Genomic DNA, 18169 nt, shown 5'->3' with positions numbered 1-18169 from the left:
CTCCCCTCACGGGCGCCCTCGTCGCCCGCGCTCCCCCCTTCACGCGCCCTCCCCTCACGGACGCTCTCCTCACGCGCTCTCCCCTCACGGGCGCCCTCGTCGCGCTCTCCCCTGTCACGGGCGCCCCCCCCTCGCGATCCGGCGTCGCCGCCTCCCGCCGCCTCCTCGCGAGTGACCCCGAAGCCGCCTCAGCGCCCGCGGGCTCCCGGGGCGGCGTTTCCCGGGCGCAGCGCTGCCCCTCGCCGCCGCCTCCCTCGGGCCCCGCGATCCGCGTTTTCCCGTCTATTTACTGTAAACGCGCGCAGGTGTCTGAAGCGCCACACGCTGCCTCTTGGCTGCGACTCGGAAGAAGCAGCACAAACGCTGAAAAAAACCGTGTAAGTTGTTATACCCCATCTTTCCGTGACATATGCGCGGCTCTGCTCATCCAGGGAGGTGACATACATTTTATCACATGAGCAAGCTGAACAGTTGGCCCTGAGGAAAATAGTTTCACTGGGAACAGGCTTCTGCTGTGGATGTTTAATTGCAACAAAACCAGTGTTGGAATTTAACTGAGGGCTTTGGTTTGTTCTTAAAAACGAAACCCAGTTTGTGTATTCCAGATGTGAGCTCAGGTAGACCTTATTTAATGATGCCATAACCCTGGTTACGCAGAAAGCAGCAGTCAGGCCACGTAAAGGCTTTGGGCGCTGCGCGAGGCCCCCGATGGCTGAGCAAACTGTCAGGCTGGGAAGCTGGCTCGTCTGTTTTTCGATGAGCATAGTATGCCATGTGTGATTGAATGTGTTCATCCTTGTGCTTTTAAAAAGTGCCTTTTTTTTGGTAGGAGACACTTGGTTTTCTCTGAAAAAAAAAGTGCTGAACAAAAACCGCACCGCATTTTGCTAGATAGCAAATAATTAAAACAACATAATGCAGTGAGCTGTAGAGTATTAATGCTGTTGTTACAAGGCAACCCTGAGAAGCTCAGAAAGAATGTTTGAAGCAGGTAGATTTGGATAATTTCTATCTTAGATAGAATTTGCTTAGCATGAGTAGCCGCACACTTGCTTAGCATAAGTAGCTAAATTTGCTGAAGCCTTAGGCCGCGCTCCTAGTTCGTTAAGAAAAGGCCTCAGAGCTGGTGCAGGCTGGAAAGATAAGGGAGTTACAAGCAGTCTGCATTCCTGTGCCCCACTCTCCAGAAGGGAGGATGCCAAGGCTGAGAAATAAGGCCTGTTTGGGTGCCAGGACCTTGGGAAGCAAAGCCTCCTCTCACTGTTGAAACAGTGTTAATTAAGGGGTCTGGATTATGTCCTCTTCGTCAGGACCTTGGGAGATAACGTCTACTGACCTAGCTGGGGCAGTGTTAATTGATCAGGACCTTGAGAAGCAGGGGTGGGACCCAGGGAATGAAGAAATCACTAACCAATCAGTGTACAAGGGAAAGTCGCAAATCTGGCAATTTGTTTGTATAAATGCTACCTGAAAAGTTGGGGGGGTGTGCTCGATTTGTGGGAGACCACCGAGCACCCAGGCTTGCGCAACTCTGAAATAAATAAATAAATGTCTCTCCTGAGTGTGTAATTATTGGCTCATTGCACACCGGGCAACGAATCCGCTTTTCGGACAACACTGTGAGACCCATCTGTAGAGAAACTCTGAATTAAAAATCAAAATGGGAAAAAATGAGGTTGAAATGAAAAAAGGTTAAATGAAAAAAAATAAATTGCTATTTTTTTGGAGGTTGCGTGGTCAGCTAAAGACAAACTCCCCGGGGCAGCGCCTGCCTTCCCTCCACCCCGTGTGGCCCCTTCCCTTGATGCTTGGCCCTGTGAGGGGCCTTAAAACCTCCCCTGTGATGGTCATGGGGTTGTGTGATGAGGGGCTTGTCCAAAATGCACTGCCTTCCCACTGCCTAGAGTGAGAAATGAAGTGCAAAAGAGCTAAAAATTACATAAAATTACTCTGCAAGGAACAAGGTTGGCGCAGGTATCATACAGTTTAAAAAGAGCTGGGATGTAAAAAGGGAATAGGAGAAAAGAGGAGGGAAGGAACATGGTGGAGAATAAGAAATCAGTTTGGTAGCAGCTTTCTTTGACATAGTGATAATAAAAAGTTCTGTCCAAGGGCTGAGCGCTATTATTGCTGTTATTATTCACTCAGTGTTTGCAGTTCCTGGTTAGCTGATATAATAGCAGTTTTGCTGTTTACAGTACAACAAATCTGGAAGTTTGCCCTCCCCAGACCTAGTGTGCATTTTCATCCTGACAGGCTGACAGCTCTGAAGTATACAAATTAATTAAATTCATGATAGTTTTGCAGCAATCTGAAAGCAGCGTTTTAAAGCTATGTTCCCAGTTTTTAGGCGTGTATTATTTTCTACTGTTTCTTGTTGTTTCTTGTTTTGCGAATTCTGTTTCATGTTTGCCTTATTAATGATACAAACATTTCAGTAAGAGTGGCAAGATTTAGAACGCTTATGAAGTTTAATATTAATCAGTTACCTTATTTGGAGATATAATGGAGCCTTGGGGAAAAACTGAATTTCTAGTTACCTTAACAGCTGGAAGAGCTTGTGCCCTCCAGGGAATGGAGCTGAGAGTAAAACTTTCAGCCTCACTAAGCTAAAAATATTTAACACCAAATTAAAATTGAGGCAAATCCTTTGTGCCCACCCACTGGTTTCTCGTATTCACTGGTGCTGACGGTCCCATCTTCGGGGGGGAGACTGGCTGGCGTGCGATCCATACTGCTCATATCCCCTCTCCTACCAGGACTGCCTGGCCTGCAGGACATGCCGTCAGCGTTGCGGTTGGGATAGCCCCGTAAACTAACTAGATGTGCAGCTGTCGCAGAACTTATCCTTCTGATTTTAACAGAGTTCAGAATTTTTGCATGCTCATCCTAAAATAGTGACTGTTTTGGCCTTAGCATTTATAATATCATAAGGGGATGAATCACCTTTAACAGTTGTTCAGCTATCCACTAATTAGGTATTAACAGACTGGAGTTTCTTATTTAATACTGATTGCATTTTTCCTTTATTACACAAAGTACCTTTTTTAAAGACAAAAGATGGGCAAGATTCTAATGTTGTGAGTTTAGTAAATGCTTGCCATGTTTAATGATTAAAGTGCCTATTGTGCTCAACAGTTTTTACAGCATAGTGATTAATTTGCATCATGAGAGAGCTGCAATTGCACAGAACCAAATCCTGGAATCTTTTCTTAGGCAAATTCTCCATTAGAGTTGAAGATCATGTACTCTTATTCTCTGTGTTTAAACAGCACCTTAAACCAAGAAAATGTTTTGAACATGACAGGTAATTAAAGCTGTTTCAGTGAATCCTACTTATTACAAGAAGCAAAATGTATTAGAAGTCAACAGCTGAAGAAGGAAACGCCATAAGGAGAGCGTACCATGAGGGTGCTCATCAAATACAGGATTCAGCACCTGTGCAACAGACTGATCTCAGTTACACTGGTGTGAAATGGCATAAACTTCCAGTAAGTCTCAGAAATTAGTGCTTACAATCTGATGCTTGTAATGCTCTTGCTGTTTTACTGCACATCATTCGGTTTTGAGATTGTCACTATAAAATATCTATAAACCATATACATAAGATGACGAAGTAGCTGATTTCTTAAATCTTGATCTCAAAAAAACCCTCAAAATGTAGAGATTCCTTTCCAAATGGAGAGGTTTATCTTCTACAAAGGCATTTTAGAAATCTCCCTTAGGCTCAATAGTAATGGATATTTTCATCCATGATGTTGAAGTAAATATTCTGTACAAAGTAGCATGTATCCAACAGGAAAATGCGATATTGAGGACCCTTGGCTACTACAGCACACTTTGTGGCCTGGTAAGTTTGGCTCTTGTGATGCAGGGAAAGCAAGCCGTCAGCGCCTGGCTGCACATCCCCATTGCTCCTCTCTGCTCAACCTGTTTTGTGGCAGAGAGTTAAGCAGGTAATTAAGTTGCATTTTTGAATTTCTTCTTTTTTTAAGTTTTATGATTGTTCAGTATTCCTCAGTATCTTGTCTCATGGTTCTTTATGCAGTCCAAATCCTTTTGCTGAATTTGCCAGAAGCTTTGTTTTTTTCAGTGAATAAACTGCTCACCTTAGTGGGAGACTAGAAAGTCTGATTTGGCTAGGAGCCCAAAACAGCAGATACAGAGAAGCAAAAGCAATGAGCAGACAAGAGATCAATTAAATAAAGAACTCTCTGGATCCATCTAATGCTATTATGTTTTATTTTGCATTAGCTGAAGAAAGAAAGTGTCCAGAAAAAAATGGACTCGGTGGACTGATCTTTTGTACTTTTTAGAAACCATTTTTTAAAAGTGCAGAATATATGGTGGAAAGTATTTTCCTTCTAAAGAAAGTTTCATTATATTTAAGAAGGAAATAAAGAATGCCCATGATGGAATACTTTCAAAGAGAAAATAATTTCATCTGCTCCCACGATCAATTAGGAGAGACTTCTGAAAAGGAACATTGCTATCAAGAGGCAGGATGTGTTTTAGAGTACCACATTGAAAAAATTGTCACATTTTCTGTTGCCTTGTAAACAGAAAGTGTTTTAAATATTTCTGACATTTGAAGGGACATCACTGTAATCTTAGGTCACGAACACTGTCTTTGTGGGAAAGAGACAGTAAATTTCCACTATTTTTTTTCTTTTTTAACTACCAGATGCCAGGCATATGAAATATAAAGTGTTCCAAATGTCAGGAAATGGCTCTTTGCTTTGTGCAAGATTCAAATGTTTTATTCTTTAAAGGTGCAGACCAGTTTTCCATGCACACAGCTGCCAGCTTTTGCCCAGAGAATTAGCACTGCTCACACTGCTTCCTTCTGGTGACTTTAACCAGACCAGTATGGTCATGTGGTATACGAGTACTTGCACACTTAAAATTTGCCTTCATAGATATCTCTGGCTGCGGTTTGGTGCTAAACAAAGCCAGGTTTGACAAAGTGTTTATGTACATAAAAGCTGGTGGTGAGGTTTAAGAACAAAAACCCAGCACTTGACATGGGTTGGAGGTCAGTGCTAGACGCGTCTGGAAGTCCTGCTGGGCTCCATTACTGGTGTGGGCTCCAGAGGCAGCATTAAATGTACGAGAGAGTCTCCTCCTCCGTTATGTGACAAGTCCTTGCTTAGCGTTTGCAGAGAAACAGACGCTCAAGAGTATGCACAAAGCTGCAGACATTTAGTTTTGCAGTTGTGTGTGTGTGACATGTTATGAACCAACCTCCTAATTAACTTTGCCATGTGTGTGTTTAAGTGGATCTTTCCTTCTAGAGGAAATTAAGAGCCTGCTTTGGCCTCAAACTCGAATTTACAGTGTGTTTGTATGAAAACTGTCAAGGTGAATTATGTGTCTTCCACATGTCATTAAAATATGATATATAACTAAAACCAAGACTTACAGGAAATCTTGTATATGGAAAAAGTAGCAGGAAAAGTCTGAGGGAATTGGAAGCTCTCTGTACTGTTGTTTAATCTGAATTTTTTAGGAGAAAATCTAGCAAAGGGATGGCTGTTCACTCCTTGGTATCTTGCTTCCCAAAGGATTACATTTGCTTTTGCAATCTGTTTGAATGACACGGATGTAGAAAAAGTCCTGGTACCATCAAGTTTAAGCTCACCAGCTGTGTGAGTAATTTACATGGTCCTCTGAATACAGAAACTTTGCAGAGTCTGATTTGCTCTGTGGTGGCACCCTCTCCCATTAGCAGTGATCTTGTGCTGTTGGTAGGGCTGATTTTGCGACCCAGCTCTAAGACCTCCTGGCACTCGGGGACTGACAAACACCACTCCATTTGCACCTCCAGCTCTCTTAGGCAAATGGACGGTACCTTTCAATTTCATCCTTTCCAGGAGCACCATAGCTGGGCCTAACGATCTGTTTGCTGCTCCAGGTGGGAGAGAAACATGTTCACACCAGCATTTCACACATTTTCGCTGTCTTGATGTGAAGAATATTGCCTTGTACTTTCAGAAGGAACAGGCTTCCATCCTTGCAAAAACTTTCTCAACTTTTATATTGGCCAATTTTGACAGTTTCTGTTCGAGTCTTTCTCTGAGCTCTGACTTAGACAATTGTTTTTGCAATTATTAAAAGACTGCTTCTGTGAAATATGGAATCTGCCTCTGAGCACATGCTCTCTCTCTTCCAGTGATGTACTCTCTGATTTCTTTTTCTCATCCTACCTTGCAGAATTCCTTCCAACCTATTTTTCACTTCCTTTTGCTTTGATTCTGATTTGTTTTAAACATCCCAGTTCTTCAGCCAAGAGAAATAGACTGGACTCTCTTTGACAGTCTTGCTCTTTTGCAAAAGAATATAGAGAAGCCATTAAAGTGCCAGGGTTTTATATGCTTTTCCCATTGATACTGCTTGGAAAGACCTTGCAATACAATTGCTCTGTCTTGATTGATATATTCTCATTATCATCCCTGAATTATTTGCAGAGGTAAATGACAGGGCTTTATTTTCTCATACTTTATCTTTTTACAAAATGCATCCAACAAAGTTGCTAATGGAAAAGCTTTTAACCTTCCAAGGCAGCGGGTGATCTTTGCCCATCTGTGTTAGTGTGTGACACGTGGAACTGACTAATGCCACAAGCTGCAGAAAAATCCTGCTACTGGGTTTGCAGCCCTCCCTGAGGTTACTGGTAAATTTAATAGGCAGCACAAGGTGACTGGCATAGCAGTGGGGATAAATTGTTTGCTTCAAAAATTAAAGAGAATAGAAAGGACAAATCTATTTGCCTGTTTCAGGGGCAGGGATGCTTAACCTGTGTTTCCTGACTCGGCCGATGCATTTCCAGGGAGCCCAGACAGCTGGAAAGATGGTGCTAGTTGTGCTCCATTACAAGATGAAAAACAAAATGACTCCCAGGAGCAAATACCACTTTAGGGCATTAGCAAAGTGAATTGATCTTTCGCTTGAGTACCCCAGGCGTAGTGTTGTCACACGATTCATCCTTTGGACCAGAGCACCGCGGCCGACTGACAGCAGCATCAGCAGCGTATACTAGCGCATGGGATTTTTGCTGTATATTTTGTATATCTCCCTGTTAAATTGCTAAGTCGTTTAAAGGTGGCGTAGATTGACTAGAAGTGACCTGGAGACCCGGGGAATATTGATTTTTATTAGTATGAGGAAAGAAAAAAAATATTGTATTTTAAGATAGAGTAGCCAGAGCAGTGTGAGTGCTAAGAAGAGATGACCAACAGGACTACGTTAAAAAAGAAAAGAAAAGAAAAGAAAAAGGCCAAAAATTTCATTTGTGTGTCCAGCTTTGAGGTTTGCAGATGCCACGACTGTGGTGAGAACAACTTCTTGTGAGCATCTGACTCTAACTTTCTGTATAACACAGGCCAAGTACATCTCTGAATCAATTCCTGCCTCCAGTCCAGGATTGCATTAGAAGGTATAGAAAAAACGGTCGATTTAAAATGCCTGGTGGTGAAGAATCAACCCCACTCACATAGATACTCTAACAGTGAGTTACTCTTGCTGTTATAAGAGGTTTAACTTAACTTTCGAACCTCTGGCTCTTGCAAGACCTTTGCCCAACTGACTGAAGGGCTCACCATGATTAAATTTTGGTTTGAAGTTACTTACAGCTGATGATGAAGTCATTTTTTAGCCTGTTCTGATAGCTAAAGAAATCGATGTCCTTGAGTATAAGCCATGTTTTCCAATTCTTTCTTCATACTGACAGCCCTTCTCTCAACCTTCCCCCGTTTCTCAGCCCTCTCTGAAGTGTGGACACCAGACCATATGGGCAAATATCCCAGCAGCAATCGAACACGCACACCTTATGTTCCCTTGATTATCCCTCACGGTTCTTTGTGACCAATGTTTATATCTCAGCTTTCCAGCTAGTTATTATTCTGCATGACTGGATATGGTTAAACCAAAAAAAGCTGTTAGGGAGAACAAGCAGAAAACAAAATAAAGACAGGAATACTTACTATTCTGGGGCTATATTTGTGCAGGTAATTTCTTACAGCTGTTCTCTGTACCCAACCGGGAAGTGTACAGTAAATAACATTAGCAACAATTTACCCCCAAGGAGCTAAAATGCATCCTGGACAAATCCTACTACCATTTTTTCCAGGGATAAGACTGAATTTGACAGTTTGTGGGGAACCATGCTACTCACTGTGGGAATGCTTCCCCATGCTTGTAACACGCAGAGCGGGCCCCCTGAAACTCTTCAGCAGTCGTGAGAGATGGAAAAATAATGCTTCTACTCTGCCAAAACAAAGGGAGGTAATGAGACAGAGATGAGATATCAAAGAACAACAGAAATAGCTAGAATAGGGGGACTAATAGTCCCATTTTCTGCATATTATATTACTATAATCAACAAACAATCTAGCTGGTTTTCCTACAAAAAATAGCACACGCTGAGTGGTTGTTAAGGGCATGTTTTCATGTATGTAAGCCTTGCAACAACTCCAGGAAGCCACTTAAAGCCAGAAGTGCTTTTCGTTGGCACCTCATAAAGCAGCAAGAGAGAAATATTTCACTACAGGTATTAACTTGCTTTAATATTGTTAAATTTCACTTAAGGCTTCCATGAAAGAAATATCCTCCCTGCATGAAAAAAGGTCTTGACCCTATCACCTACATGTAGTTATAATGGAAAGCAAAGGCACAGCCGCCTGCCTGTCCAGCTGTGAGGGTGGGTGGGATGGCAGCTGGCTTTGCCAGGGGTGAGGCTGGGGTGGCCGGGCAAGTCCGCACCCGCAGAGATGTGGCACCAAGCTGTCTCTGCCAGCCCATCTGCTTTTCTGTCCACCCTCCTTTAAGTGGTACTCGGTTTCTTCCATTTGCCTCAGCCCTTGCCTGCTGATACGGTCTGCGGTGGTGTGGCGTGTTTCCGTGTAAGAACACATAACTGTTTCTGCAGCCAAGCCACTGGGCTGTCCTTCTGCTCTTACAGTTTGAGGTGCTTCTGGCAACGCTCTCCTAGACTTATGGCAACCCCCGTCCACTAGCTGATCTCAAAAATTGCTGTCCTAGCTGTTGATCATTAATAATACTTTCATGGTTTAAAGAAATGGTCCTAATTTTTCCCTAAACTTAACCATTTTCTAAAATCGCATTGTGTTTCTGGCTATTTCATACTCTTGCTTGTTGCTGCATTTGAATAACAAGATGAATTTTAACTTTACATTATAATAATCTGTAGCTATTGCGTGTCTTTTTTGTCCTTCACTCTCAGGGTGGCAATTTGTCCTACAGTGACTGAACAGACTGGGGGGAGTTATTAGGAAAATTAGATCAAATCATGGTATAATGCCACGAGATGACTCAGTTCTATTATGGTGTAGTCTTACAAAAACAGGACATTGAACAAAATGTACTTTTATAGAAAGTTTTTTTTTAATGTTGTTATTTCTTGTTAAAAGCCAAACAAACACCCTTCCTGATTTATATTCTTATGTAACATTGGGCTTATTATTTGGGCTCGATACACCAGCCTCAGCAATTGTTGGTAGGGAAGGATGTAGACAAAGAAGCTAAGAATCTGAAATATCACAGATGTAACTAGCCACTTTTCTTTGTTGGACACCTTGGAATAACATCTGAAAATCAGTGAAGACAGCTTAGAATATTGTCCTTTCCTTTTTCTCTTTTATGCGCAAATATCCTTTTTTTCTCTGCGATCTCGGGATCTATTGTGTGAAAGGGCTACCTCTTATTTCTGGAACAGTAGAATCCTCTGACTGGCAGTTGCAAACTGGTTGTTACATGTGGTTCACGGTGAATTTGAACATACATTTCAAGTATTTTTATGTCAACTACAGTGACACATATAAAAGGCTCTAGGCAGTCTAATGCCTCCCATTTCCTTATGTCTAGTAATTGCTGGCTATCCAAATTGGGATGTCACTACCATCAGCAGGACTCCTGCTGTCCCGGGTACATTGTGCATGGGTGCTTGGCTGCAGCATCCGTGCCCCCTTCCAGAGGTATTTTGGCTATTGTCAGAAGCAAGATTCCTTTGTGAATAGACAATATTAAACTCTTTTTCATGGTTAAAAGTAACATTACAGTTATATTATTCTATAGCATGTAATCAACTCCCTGCTATCCTTGTATGTTATGGGCTGAGGAGGGGGAAGCATTTACAGGGAGATGGAAAAAACATCATCGGACCAAATGCTAACTTTTTTCTTTTCTGTTAGCAAACAGCAGAAGCCAAAGATTTTTGAGATTTAGAGTAAGTGGTCAGTGGACCTCAGTGTGCAGCCTTGTTCCAGCCTCAAACAAACTGAACCAATGTAATGCATAGGAGAGTCATGCTGGTGAAGCTTTATAATAACAGCTCTGCCTCATTCTTAGGCAAGTACAGTATTAGACAAGCTGGGGGGAAAAAAGCATACACGTTCTTCAATTTTTGCCTTCAGAACGGCACTCTTCCAGAAATCCTGCCTATTCCCAACATAATTCACAGACTGATGTAGCCAACAGTTATGGAACAGGCTGCATGGCACAGCTTTGAAATCTTATATTTGCTGGGAGTCCAAACCTTGATGCAAACAAACAGTTTTATGACCCACCTGCTTATTTCTTTGGGGCTGTGATATGGTATCTTGTGTGAAACTTTTCATTCTTAGCATGATCAGGTACAGTGTGCATGTAATGAGCCATTGTCAGGTATACGTTCGTTTCCATTTGAAAGGCATGCTGTGCTAATAACATTTCTCACATTGTTACAGGCTTTTTTTTTTAAGCTTAGCATTTTCTTCATAGTTAATACAAATAAAAAGCTGGCTTTCTGGGCACTTTAGCAGAAAGATACAACTTTAAGAGAGAAAGAAGATAAAGAACTTCTACAAATATTTATGCACAGAAAATTGATCAAACTTTAATGAGTCTCATTTAAATAGGAGTTATATGTATTTGTGTGACTGTAGTTCCTGCAACTGATTCAAGGCAGCTGTTTATCACAAATAGAGTTGAGTTTAGAAGTTAGCCACCAAAATACTTGTCCACAGGCATGGGTAAGAATGAGAAGGGAGAAGCTGCTGTGCTACTGGGAGGTGATACTGTGCAGTGCATGGCTAGCAGGGAGGAAAAAAGGAAATTGTGTCCATCTTTATCTTCAGTTCTGGTTACCTCGAGTTTAACGCTGGTCTGACGGACGTGATACAGCCTTCTTGGGACAAACCCCCTGCTCAGCAACAGGAGTGCTCACAGGATCTTTGCATATACCTTTTGTGACAAAGCCCTTCCAGCTTTTACGTGGCTGGTGGTTTCTTTCATGATAAAAGATGAGTGATCAAGTGGTTTCCTTAGAGAAATCTGGTCCTTGGCCTTGCCAGTAAAGCACTTCCTGCATAAGTGAATGAGTAAGAGAGTGATGCTGATATCTAAGATAAAAACACCTGGGACTACTGTCTCCTTGGCTGCCTTAACACTATATTTAATCCTCTCTCTTAGCAGCGATGTGTTTGAACTACCTCTAGGCTGTGACCTGGGCTTTCCCAGGTGCAGCTGGTGCTGCTGGGCCCTGGGCAGGAGCAGCAGCTGGGCATGGGAGGCCCAGGGGCTGCTGCTAATTGGCACCCACCTGCCTGCTGATGGGAAGCAGGTGGCTCCACCCATGCCTCGGTTGGCTGCCCCGGCCCCTCGACTTCGATGGAGGGGTGCTTCAGGCTGTGGAGCCAAGCTGCCCTGCTCCTGTGCTGTCCTCGTGCATTCTTGGTGCTTCCTGCAGCTTCTGACCCACGTCTCAGGTAAGATTAAGTCTCTGTTTTAAGGGTTATCTTATTGAAAGGGATGATGAAATTTTTGTGACAGACTGTTCTTGGAGAAGCACACTGTTCTGTGTTTACCAGACCCTTGATGTATTATGGAAATTGAGCTTACCTATCTGTGTAGAGGCTCTGAGGGGCTTCTCGTGATCTTCCTCATGCTCTTGTTTGTCCTGTCGCTCTTGTTGCCCAGTGCAAGATGCAGGAATACGCAGGCGTTTTTCTGTTAGGAGTGAATCTTGTGTTTGAAGTATTGTTCTCTTTCTCCATCCTGAAGAAGGAGAAAGGAATGGAAAAAATAAATGGTGTTACATCTCTGACTCTTGTAAATGTAGATTATGGTAGTCCTGAGAGAAGGTATTTCCCACAAATCTATGAGGACAACTGCCAGCTCTCTAAAAGCTTGACTCCAATTAACTTCCACTTTAAAGTCCTTTATTTATGTGGACAATTCATAGCTGTTATGAATCATGTCATGGCTGATCTTAACAAAAGTATGTGCATATAGCTAATATGTACTAACTAATACATATTACAAAGGCAAGTGTTATTCTGAAAATGAGGGAAAATCTGAATAGTCTTCTTCATATTTAAAAATGTATAAATCAACTTTCTGTGTGAGGTTTATAATGAAAGTTTATTTTCCTTCCCCCTATTTAGCTTTTACCTTCTTAATGTCTCTGAAAAAAGATTTTAAATATTTAAAACTGGTCAGATGAAAGCTATCGTGTAATGTCTATAAAGGTTTGAAGTCAGTGCACTATAAATAAAACAAAATACTAGAATAAATCTCATTAACAAGTAAGCATAGTACATTTTATTCCGAAAGCCCCATAAATTCCCCTTTACCTGTGAACAATGAAGCTACGATTGCTTTTCTCTGCAGGCAATGCAGAGACCCACAAATTGCCCTTTGTAATGAGGAAATTTAGAATAAATGAAGGTAGTAATTAATAATAACCCAGCATGACTAAAACTCGTTTACAAGGCTGAAAAGTGTGTGTAACTACAGATAAGTTTTTTCTACTACAGCAGCTGAGTTTGAACCACAGGGGCGAGAGTACCACAGTGGTATTCAAAAGCACAGCAGAAAATTACTAGCGATTGTTGTATAAAAAAAAATGTGGATTTTATCCAGTTATTTAATTTTTTTCTTTGATCTTTGACCTAATCTAGCATGCGTCTTCACTATTGTATAAAAAAAACCCTTCCAACAATTTCCCTTATCTTATAAAATAAAAAAGCAGGGTCAGAAATCTAGATATTAAGAGCTCTCTTTGGCAAGAGATTAGGGGATGTTTAGTGGGAGATTATTTAGGGGTAGGACCACAAAATAAGGTAAGTGCCTAAATTCCACTTAAATCCCCCAGTACAGTACTTGGCCCTTTAGCCTAATCTCGGGCATCAGGAGGTGGTTCGCCTGAGTGTGTCTGCAGGCAGTTTCTTGGGCCCCGTCAGGGGATCAGATCAAGGCTTCACACCAGCACCATTTTGTTTTTCAGAATAACAGCACCTTTCACACAAACGCATCGTTGATAGGCAAATTCCAGTGGTGTCCCATGTGCTTTATTTAGTGTGCAGCTAGTTAGAGTGCTGATGCAGGCTGGTTCAGTGCAGTGCCTGAAAACAGCAGCATCGTAGGGTAATGGGATGTTTTGTGATCTGCCCTATTTAGATGAAGCATTGACCTCAGCAGATTGAGCCCTGAATACAACAGGCAGCTTCTTCCTCAATAGGGCTGATTTTGTCATCCTTTGCCTCTGTGTTCAGATAAAAGGCAGTAAATCTTACCTGAAGGACCAGGCAAGGAAAATAGTGATTCATGATTAGGGCACTCACCTGGGGGAAGTGAAGGCCAGATGTAGAATTAGATGCAAGAGTCATCATTCGGTTGCTTGTAGTTATTTCCTGCATTGTCGTTTTCCTTCCAAGCAGATATGCCCCAGTCAAAAAAAGCTGCCAATACCTAAACCAAAGAAATGACTAGTTGTTCATCAATTCAATCGTTTTGCTTGCATGTGGTATCCTTTTCAGTTTATAGAGGGTCAACTCTTTGCGGTAAGGATCAAGTTTTCTTCCATATGGTTTTAAAATCTTTCAATATTGTGGGCAGTACAGGCTGTAAATAAATAACAAGACTGTTATCCTTGCTACATGGGTAAGTGGAGAATGTTAACTTAGAGGAGCTGCTGCTTTAAATACTGGGAGTGTTATACTGAGCTTTTATTTAGAGCAGAGAATTCCTCAGGAAAAATCATGTTGAAAAAGTGCTATTTAAAAAAAAAAAAAACCCACCCGCAACTTGTTAGCAAATTTCTTTCTCCTTGGTTTATTTGGGAATGAGAGGAACTCTACAACTGCAACTCATTTTAGCTCCAGAAAAAGAACAAGTTTTGGAAAAGGAAAGAAGTAATCCTCAAGACACCACGTAAAAGGATTTCTTTCTCTGAGGTCCTCAGCCTCTTTCCAAAACCCCCTCAGATTTAGTGAAATTTCTGTTACTTCTCTCACAGGTGCATTTGTGGTCTGAATCTCTTGGAGCTGGTGTGAATGCTTGACACATCAAATATCATCATAGCTTTATTTCCCATCTGCATGAGGGCTTACCTGCTGGAGACTTGAGAGCAGATCTTTGCATTTCAGATGGATGGCGATTTTTGAGTTGCCTGGGGAGCTGGGGTATGGCTTGTGCTGAGGGGACTGAGTACAGAGGAGGCTGGTGCACAGAAGGGAGGGGAGCGTCACGCCGTGGGGAAACCAGAGGGCTTCACATTCCTGGGCCTGCACAGACCAAGGCCCCTGCACCCCGTTCCTACCTCTGCACGCATCAAAAATAGCAGGTTTTCTGCTCGTCAGGGCTGCCTGTCGCCCAGGCACAGAGTGCCGGCTGTGCAACCCGGTGGGAGGCCTGCCTGCAGGGGAAGGGCACCAAGACAGGACTGAGTGTCCCAGCTCTTGTTTTTCTTCTTTTGGATGAAATAAATCATCATCTTCTTGGGAAATTACTTCCAGCATCAACCTAACATTATTTTAGGTATGTGGGGTACAGGGGAGTAAAACAGAAATAGTGAAGAATGTAATGTTTCAGAAATAAGATACAGCATTTGGATTTTTCAGTAGGTTTTTTTTTGCTTATAAATCTAAAAGAGGATAAAAATGTGTGTTAAATATGATATAAAGGTTAGTATTGGAATCATAGACTTCAAAGATGAAAAATATCTGTTACAAACCATCTTGTCAATTCCCCTGCCAGTGCCAGCTTCCCTTCCTGTAATATCCCTTCCAGTGCTGTTTGTTGGTGGGTTGGAACAATATCTCTACAGAAAAGGGAACAATTCTCTTTTGGATTGTGTCCAATTTTATGTCACTTATGTCAGAAAAAGTATGAAATGGGAGAATTTGGCTGCTAGACTCTCTGCACTGGACCTAGACAAAGGAGTGCAAATATAAGATAATGTGAAGATCTAACACTTCAATTCCTAAAGTACATCTTATTAGAGTGGCTTTTTATGATACGCTTATGAACTCCAATAGCAAAAAACTACTTTGTGGACATAGCTGTATTTTCTATTGTAATATACGTTTAAATTTATGAGAATAAACATAATGATACATAACTTCGTCCCTCATGATACGTATTGGGGATAATACTTTTATTCCAATTTCTCAGCTAAGGTGTCAGCTGTCTCTTGATGTTACTGTTTCACTGCAGTCTGCTTTCTGGTTGTGTTTACACTTGAATTGGAATTCATATGAAGTTTTGATAGATAAATGTTCTGTTTCTTCTACCTAACGAAGTTCACAGAAAATGAAGTCATGCAACCTAACTTTTAAAATGAGAAATCAGTGTTTTTTCAGTCAACCCTGTCTCATTTCTCTTAAAATATGTTAGTACATAAAAGCAAATATTTTTACTTTTAAAAAAATCTGCATGTATCTCATCTCAGTGACTGTCTACATCCTTAAAGTTTACATTTTAAAAAAAAACATGATAAATAAGCCTTCACTGGCTTGGCACTGTTTAATAATTGCGGTACTTAGAATCCCATTGTGCAGCAAGAGAAGTTGGTCGTTTCTCAGGATAGCTCTGTAAAGATACTCAAATTTGATTTCATGGGATTTATGTGATCTTTGCTGCTGCCAGACAAAAAGAGGAGTTGGAAAATGTGCTGAGTTATGGAAGTAGCTGTAGAGAGGAAGTCAGGTTTGATCTGATAGCGAATGTATCTGGTGAAAGTTTGTGGAGAAGGATAAAGAGTCAGGTTTGTACCTTGTGCTCATTTTTCCTGAGTTTACTGTCAGGGTTCTTGCAAAAGCAGTTCATTCTACATGAAAATTGGCGAATACTCATAGAAAAGGATTTTTAACTCCAAGTGTAAATATTTGTACCTGAAATGTGACCCCACAAAAGATGCGTATCTGATCACAGAAGAAGCCCTGTTTATTCAAAAAAAACCCCCCAAAACCCCCCACCATTGCAGTCGATGCAAATTTGCCCCCTAACGCTAAGATTTGACTTAGGGCATTTGGAGTGCCTTGCTTGAACCATTGATGGCTCGTAGATCATCTGCAGACAGCAGTCCTGAAATAACAAACCAGGCAATGATATCCTGTGTGGCTGATTCACAGCCAACGAACCAAGGTAAATTAATTACCTAGCTCATTCTCTAGGAAGCTGGAATAACGACCTTATGATTTCGTTAATCAGATTTTAGATTCAGCTTGAGGTTTGGGGCAGTGTCTCAAATATATCGGATGCAATGAAACGCAGGTGTCTGAGTGCTTCATCGAGGCTGGAGAAGCAGCCCTCTCCGTCACACGTGCGCGTGTTCTGTGGCTGTGGCTGTTCCCTGGTTTTGCTGCCTGTGCGTAGGAACTGGGACAGCAAGTTACCAGCTCATTTTTCAAATGATTATAAAAGTGTCATCTTGTGCTAGATGAAATGCACTGGTTATGCTTGGGAGTATTCTGGAGGGGTTTTAAACTCTTCTTGCTAGACCTCCCAAAAACAGAACATGTAACAGTAATGCGTTAGTTATGTTCAGGTGCTCCGGGACCTGGGAAAGCGGCTTCTCGTGCCCACGGAGAGCCACGAGCAGCTCCAAGGGAATTTCTGCACACCTGCGACACACTCGAGCCCATTTTTAACTTGGTATAAATCCTTCTGCAAACAGTGTTTAGCTTTCTGCTAGCAAGTGCAAATAACTGGGAAATTCCATATTGTACAGTGACCTACTTTACAGCGCTCTCTTTTCTTTTTTCTTTTCTTTCTTTCTTTCTTTCTTTTTTTTAAAGTTCTGGGAAAATTGCCAGAAAGTTAAGTCTTAATTGTTTTGAGGTTGGCCCATTAGCTTCTGTCTTTCTTTACAAGAAACAAAACAGGTGGTGAATGTGCTGCTGAAGTTTTGCTCTCTCAAGTGAGTTCAGCCCTATGCTGGCTTGTAAGAGTGGTGCTGTGGAGGTGCTTGCTGGAAGGATGTTTTTGTAACAAGATCTGTAATTTTAGAAGTCATTCCTCCTTCCTGAACGGAGAGTGACTAGACTTACTGAGCTTCTGGATATGAGGCAAAGGTTAAATATTTGGTCAGGTTTTCTGAGAGGAAATAGACTTATATGTACAGACTCTTATATGAGCTTATCTGAAGAGTATCCAGGAACATACAGGAAATTCATTATGTACTCTGTAACATTGTCTCTATGCCTCATTGAAAGAAGGAATAAATTTTCATGCCAAAAGAACATTGCATCTACAAAATATATTCCTTTATCATTAATATGTCTAGTAGAGTGTTTTTAGAAAAAAAGACAACACGAATATTCCTGGTTTGTCATAACCAAAACTTTTCACGGAAACTCACAGACCTGTTGTAACTGGAACAGACTCGGTCATGACAGTTGCTAGTGGAGAGAGTGTCTTCCCGAAAACAAACAGCAACCTGGATCGGAGGGGACTTGCTGGGGCATGGATGGTCTGTGTTTTGGTCTCTGGCCTGAATGTGGCTACCCCAAGTGAACTGGGGATTTCTCATGTCTTTTGCAAACTCCGTAGCTGCCAAGAGAACAGAGATTTTGACAGTGGTGTGTGGACACGAAAGCAAGTACAAGACCTGGAGTCTCCCCTGCACTCTGTATGTGGTACAACTTATAATTACAACTGTTTTTATGGGGGAGGAAAACTGTGTCCTCCTTCTAAGTGTCATTAATCCAGATTTAAGCTACTTATCACAAGACAAAATTACAGGCAGAAGTATTCAGTGCATGAATGGTATAATGCAAACTTAGAGATTCCTGCTTTGACTGTTCCGCTTCTCTATCCAATTTATTTCTGTTTAACAGTAAAATGACAGGGTTAATTTTTTTTTAAAAAAAGTTATCAGTTTCCATCAGGA

Source organism: Dromaius novaehollandiae, chromosome 15 (genome assembly GCF_036370855.1).
Source record: "Dromaius novaehollandiae isolate bDroNov1 chromosome 15, bDroNov1.hap1, whole genome shotgun sequence".
NCBI classification, from domain to species: domain Eukaryota; kingdom Metazoa; phylum Chordata; class Aves; order Casuariiformes; family Dromaiidae; genus Dromaius; species Dromaius novaehollandiae.
Note: the sequence above shows the minus strand (reverse complement) of the source record.